Here is a 6,000-nt window from a genome sequence, read left to right as displayed (position 1 = left end):
CAAACTAACTGAGCAAACGCATGAAGCTGTTAGCATGTACAGCTAACATTCATTAGCTGGTCACTGAATAGAAGATGCAGCTGTTAGCATGTACAGCTAACATTCATTAGCTTGGTCACTGAATAAAGATGCAGCTGTTAGCATGTACAGCTAACATTTGTTAGCTTCTTCATTGAACAAAACTGTAGCTGTTACCATGTATTGTTACCAATAGTCAGTCTAATCAATGAACGAAGAAGTGTTAGCATAAAAAGCTCAAATTAGTTAGCTTGTTCACTGAACAAGCTTGCTGCTGTTAACATGTATTGGTAACGTTAGTTAGCCTGGCCACTGATCAAAACTTGTAGCTGTTAGCATGTGGTTTTTGACATTAGCCTGGTTACTGTTAGCATGTTCTGCTATTATTATTTAGCTTGATAACTGATCAAAACTTGTAGCTGTTAGCATGTGTTTTTGACATTAGCCTGTTACTGTTAGCATGTTCTGCTATTATTATTTAGCTTGATAACTGATCAAAACTTGTAGACTGTTACCATGTGGTTTTGACATTAGTTAGCTTGGTCATTGAACAAAACATATAGCAAATCTCACCAACTTCCTGACTTGCATAAATTCCAAGCTGGGTGTGATGCTACTAAGATAGCAATGCTACATCTACACACCTACCCAGTGTAAGGCTAGCAGGCAGGTTTTGTTCCTTGCAATAAAGATTTTGTTGTTGCTCAGATAAAATATCTAAAATTAAATAAAAATTACACCACTAGGAGAATTTTCATAAAAACGATGTAATTCCGTCTTTCCACTCTTATCAAATTTTTAATCTATAGACTCCGTCAGCACTTCTGACAAGTAAAAAGAAACTTCACCAAATAACATTAGGATTTAATAGAGATGTTTTCAAAGAACCACTGATTATTGTGTGTTTTCTCTTTACTAGTTGTAGAAGACATTTGTGAAGAACCAGAAGTCAATCCAGATCCAGAAGAACCCAAAGGACCTTTAATCCAGAACACAGAACCAGAACTATGTCAGGAGCCGTTAATCCCGGACCGTCACGCTTTGGGAGAACCGGATGAAGAGCCACTTCCACCTCCCATCTCTCCACCAGTGGAACCATTACAGCTTGATGAACTGGGAGCTGACCCAGATGCTGCAGCTCCTGGCCCAGCGGCCGGGTTCTTTAGAGTCTGCTGGAGAACATTTGCAGCTGGAAACTGATGGTCCAGGTTCTGGTGACGTTGGAACCGGGTCAGGTTAAGGTGGAGAGAAAGGTGGAGCGGGTTGGGGCCGAGGACACGGCAGCCTGTGAGAGAGGAAAACCTCAGGAAAGACCAGGAGGGGATGAACACTCAGCAGGTAGGGCATCAGGTCCGGTTCTGGTATTATTCTGTTATAGAACCGACCCGAACCGCACCAGTCCTGGTGTAGCTCCTTCAGTCAGAGGTCCGTTGAACAGTGGTTGTGTTTCCATTAAATGTTTTTAAAACTTTGCCAATATTCCACTAAAATCGAAAAAACTTAATTTTGCAATTGCGTTTTTTAAAACTAAATAAGAAACAGAATCAAAATCACAGTGGAGTTTGTTCAATAAAAAACACGCCGCTCCATCCTCCTCCTACTACTTCCTGTTGTCCTCTTTGTTGTTTCCTCCAGTAGTAACATCTTGTTGTTGATCATGTGACTCGTGTGATGTGAAAAAAAACAACCGAAAAAAGCCAAAAAATGTATAAAAATACAAGCATTTTGAACTTAAGATGAAAGAAAGAAATCTGTTCTGGCCAGAATTACTCAAGCAGCAGTTTTAGCTTCACCTGGATCAAATTCTGGAAAATAAATCTCCTATTAAGCTCCTTTGGTTTTCAAAGTATTTATTGGTGAACCAGAAAAATAATCACCAGACCAGCCCTACGTTGAGTTGATATTAAGTTTAACTGCCCTCCTTCTGAAGGACAGACAGAGCTTTCCTTCAGGTGACGGAGCTCAAAGCTGTTAGCGCAGCATTAGCATTAGCGCTGCACTCTGGGAAACCCTGCCAAAGGGTAACATTTCAGAGCAGGTGATATGCCACTAGGCCATGGGGGGATTCCCCCTTCAACACATCTCGGCTGTTTCTTAAACCTGAATCTAGAGGAACCATCTTAAAACCTCCAACAACTTCCTGCTCTGTAAACCAGGGATGGAAAAATAATTCTCATTTTGGCCCAAATCAAATCATGATTTGATCAAACTTCCTAACAAACTGTTAAAATAGTAATAAATAGCTGTCTCTGTATTTGATAAGTACTTCTTAAAGATGCAGTATGATGTAAATGATCCAAGATAAATGTCTCTTATGCGAGACTAATAAAATGATCTTATCTTAAAATTGACTCTTTTTTAGCTTTCCATTATGTTTTAATGTTTTTCCCTCACCAAAAACAAACCTGGAGTGTTGCTTTGATTCTTTCATTAATAATTGAGAAATCCTTTAATCTCCATGGCAACAATTCAGCTGTGTAAAATGCCTGGGGGGAACTAGCCCCGCCTTCCAGACGTAGCTCCTCCCCCACAGAGCTCCTTCAGACTAGCTAGCAACAATTAGCAAACACCTGGTGGAACTGCTGAGCTCATTACTGCTCAGTAAGAAGCTGGTAAAAACGTTAAAGGGTTAATAGAGGAGCAATGTTGGGACGACCAGTGTTGTATAAAGTACTGGAATCTCAGAGTCAAGTAAAAGTACAAGTACCTCTCCAAAATACGACTTTGGTAAAAGTCGAAGTCACTGACTGAAATGTTACTTGAGTAAAAGTCTTAAAGTATCTGAAACTTCTTGTACTTAAGTATGGAAATTACTGTAAAAATGGATGTACTCAAGTAATGTAATGAAAAGTACAAGTAAAAAGTAAAACAAGGCAAGTTTGAATGACATTTCTTATATCTTGGTAAACTTGTCAAATAAACTTAAAATAATGTACCCAACCAAGTGCAGGCAAAATGAAACCTGCTAATAAATTGTTCCAGTTTTAAAGAGTAGCACATGTTAATGGTTTGTGGTTTTGAACTTGCATGCCTTTCCTATATTCGTTAAATTTAGTCTAAATTGCTATCGCTATGGCTTCTGTCCCCCATTGAACTAGGGTGACCAGACGTCCTCTTTTTCCCGGACATGTCCTACTTTTCAGACCTAAAAAAGATGTCCGGGGGGAATTTAAAAATTGTCCGGGATTTTGGTCAATTGCCTCAAAACACATTACATAGCTTACAGTGGATTATAGGGCACGGCGCTGCGTGTCACGTAATCCCTGAGCCGCGTCAGTGCGGGCAGCACTCTTCTCTGTTCGACCCCCCTCCCACCCAATGCAAGGTGTTCCGATTTCTGATTTCCCCAACAATGGGAGAAGCGAAACAGGTGTATCCTATTGGAGGTGATGAACAAGCCAGGCAAGCAGGCTACGACTTTGTTCGGTAGCCTGCTTGCTAATCAGTAGGTGGGGTCAAAACACTTCGTTTCTCTCTCTCGCTTTTTTGTAACGAGTAACTAAACCACACATTGAAAATGTATCGGAGTAAAAGTACGCAATTGAGTTCGGAAATATAGTGAAGTAAAAGTGAAAGTCATCAAACATTTTCATACTCCAGGAAAGTATGAAGTACTCCAAAATGTACTTAAGTAAAGTAGTGAAGTATTTTTACTTCGTTACTATACAACACTGGGGACGACTTCCTGAAGGCGGAGCTCTGGACGAGCTGGAGTTTTTAAAGAGACAGGCCCAATTTCAAGGCATTAATTTACACAGTCAAATCTCTTTTAAGTCATATTTGACATAGCATTTTTGTAACAACTGAAGGGAACATAGTTACTTGATTGTGTTAAATAAAGTTGTTTTCCCCCTCAAATTGTCAACTTTGCAAACTCAGAAACTTCCTTGTCTTTCTCTAGAAATTTTGAAATTAATAAAAAAAATTAATTTTAAAATGTTTTTCCATGCAAATTTTTAAGCTCAGAAAATTCAGTTTTTCCTATAAATATTTTCAGATTAATCTAAAAATGTCAAGAGGTTTTTCGCAGAAGTTTATATCTTTCTCTTTTTTTTCTATCTATCTACAGTGGCTTCAAACTCGCATCGTCATTATCGTAATTATTCGTTTTGGAGGTGCTGCAGCTTTGATAACGCTTCCTTCCTGTTGTTCCTCCAGATTGTCACACTGGTCTTCTACCTTTTGGGCTTGCTGGTCATCCTGCTGAGGTTCTGGTCTTACATCGGCTGTTTTATTTACTTGTGAACCCAGAAGAGAGAGACGGACATGAATCAGCGCCTCCACGCAGGTCAGACCGCGCGGCTCTTCTTTTTGTTGTTTCATCGCCCTTTACTGACACCCTGTGGTTAAATCACGCAACTACAGTTTACATTTCAGACTGCGGCTGTTGGATTCATGAAGCCCATTTCTGCTATGAAAGAAAAACTTTTGAAATTTTGAAGACATAATTTCGACATAATTTCGACTTTTAGGGTCAATTTAATTTCCATTTGGGATTAATAAAGTATTTTGTATTTTAATTTGAATAATTGTGACTGCTTCTGTATTTCATAATCATGACTAAATCATAATTGTTAATAAGAATATCAAAATTATGATTTTAAGTGTCATAAATATGACTTAGGACATCAGAACTATGACTTTGTATTGCTTAATTTTTACTTTAAATCTCAAAATTATGACAGAATATAATCATTTTGATTTTTAATATGACAATTATAAATTTAAAACAAAAAAATTGGGACTTTAACTCTCATAATCATGACTTGGAAAAACAAAATTAGGACTTTGTATCTCAAAATTATGTCTGGGACTCATAGTTATGATTTTGAAAGTTTAAATTATTACTTTTATTTTTTTGGCTTCCTGAGATCTTAATACTAAAATATAATTGTACTTCTTAACTTTACCAAAGAAATATAATAAAATTGCTCATCTTAAGACAAACATTTAGAGCTTTGCAGCATCTTCTATAAAAAAAAAAGTTTATAATTGCCCCAACAACATGGCTTGAATTAATTTACTTATTTCTTTTATTTTATTTTATTTTTTTCAGAAGAATACAGAGAACCAGAGCTGTCCTTCCTCCGGTTCTCCTCGCCTTTCATCATCCTCCTCCTCGGTTCTGGTCCTGGTTCTTGGTAGATCCAGTTTCTGTGTCTCTCAGCTGCAGCAGGAGCGGAAAAATGAGGCTCTTTTGCTTCATTCATGATCATTTTTAAAACCCAAAGTGCCACAGGAAGTTATTTTCTGTATTATTTTAGTTGTTTTGATTTGCTGCAAACTGCAGATTGTTTCTTGTTTTTGTCCAAACTTTGGTCTTGGTGTAAAAATCTAAGGGTGTCTCAGTACATTTTGGGTTTTTTTACTAGCTCGAATTGCTGGATGGAAACTTTAGAACAAATCAGATTTGCAGATTTGATCGTGTAAAACGTGTTTTTGTAGATTTTGGGGGATTAAAACATAAAGTCACGCGTTTCTAATCTCAGAATGAGTTAAAATATAAAGACAAATCCCATCAAAACATGCCTCTGATGTCATTTATCCACCAAAGTTTTAGAAACGGATGTCCTTCAACGGTTGGAGGCTGTAGCTTCCGGTTTGGGCGGCACGTCTTCAAAATAAAAGCATTGAAATGTCGCCACGTATGTCTAAATAGTAAAACCAGTATTTGTACTTGACAGTATGTCAGAATATTTTAGTTCCTGTGTGGAAAACAATCTGGACAAACTTTTACAACTTTCCAATTCAAAGGAGCAATAGTAATGTTTTTAGATTGAATTTGTAGGAAAGGTGACGTTTTTTCAGAGACTTCCTGGAGATAAATCACTGATTTATCTTTGTTTTCTTTTCTTGAATTAGTGCACAATATTTTAAAGCATAACACATGGTTTATTTAATTTAACTTTTGGGTAAAAAAATATTTTTGAATTTAATTGAATGCCTTAAGAAGTAGCAAAATACATAAATTAACTAAATATG

At 37.2% G+C, this 6,000-nt stretch overlaps 1 long non-coding RNA gene across 1 annotated transcript in view; it reads left to right on the top strand.

The window, feature by feature from the left end:
* LOC116732380 (uncharacterized) overlaps window positions 1-5,699 on the top strand; it is a 6,656-nt gene extending 957 nt beyond the window's left edge. The window contains exons 2-4 of the long non-coding RNA XR_004341763.1: window positions 938-1,356; window positions 4,177-4,306; window positions 5,075-5,699. This is a non-coding gene — a long non-coding RNA (uncharacterized LOC116732380). The remainder of the gene's footprint in view (window positions 1-937; window positions 1,357-4,176; window positions 4,307-5,074) is intronic.
* The last annotated feature ends 301 nt before the right edge of the window (window positions 5,700-6,000 follow it).

This window comes from Xiphophorus hellerii, chromosome 14, assembly GCF_003331165.1.
Source record: "Xiphophorus hellerii strain 12219 chromosome 14, Xiphophorus_hellerii-4.1, whole genome shotgun sequence".
In the NCBI taxonomy this organism is placed as follows: domain Eukaryota; kingdom Metazoa; phylum Chordata; class Actinopteri; order Cyprinodontiformes; family Poeciliidae; genus Xiphophorus; species Xiphophorus hellerii.
The sequence above is the reverse complement of the archived record's forward strand: the minus strand, read 5'-3'. Positions and strand labels throughout refer to the sequence as shown.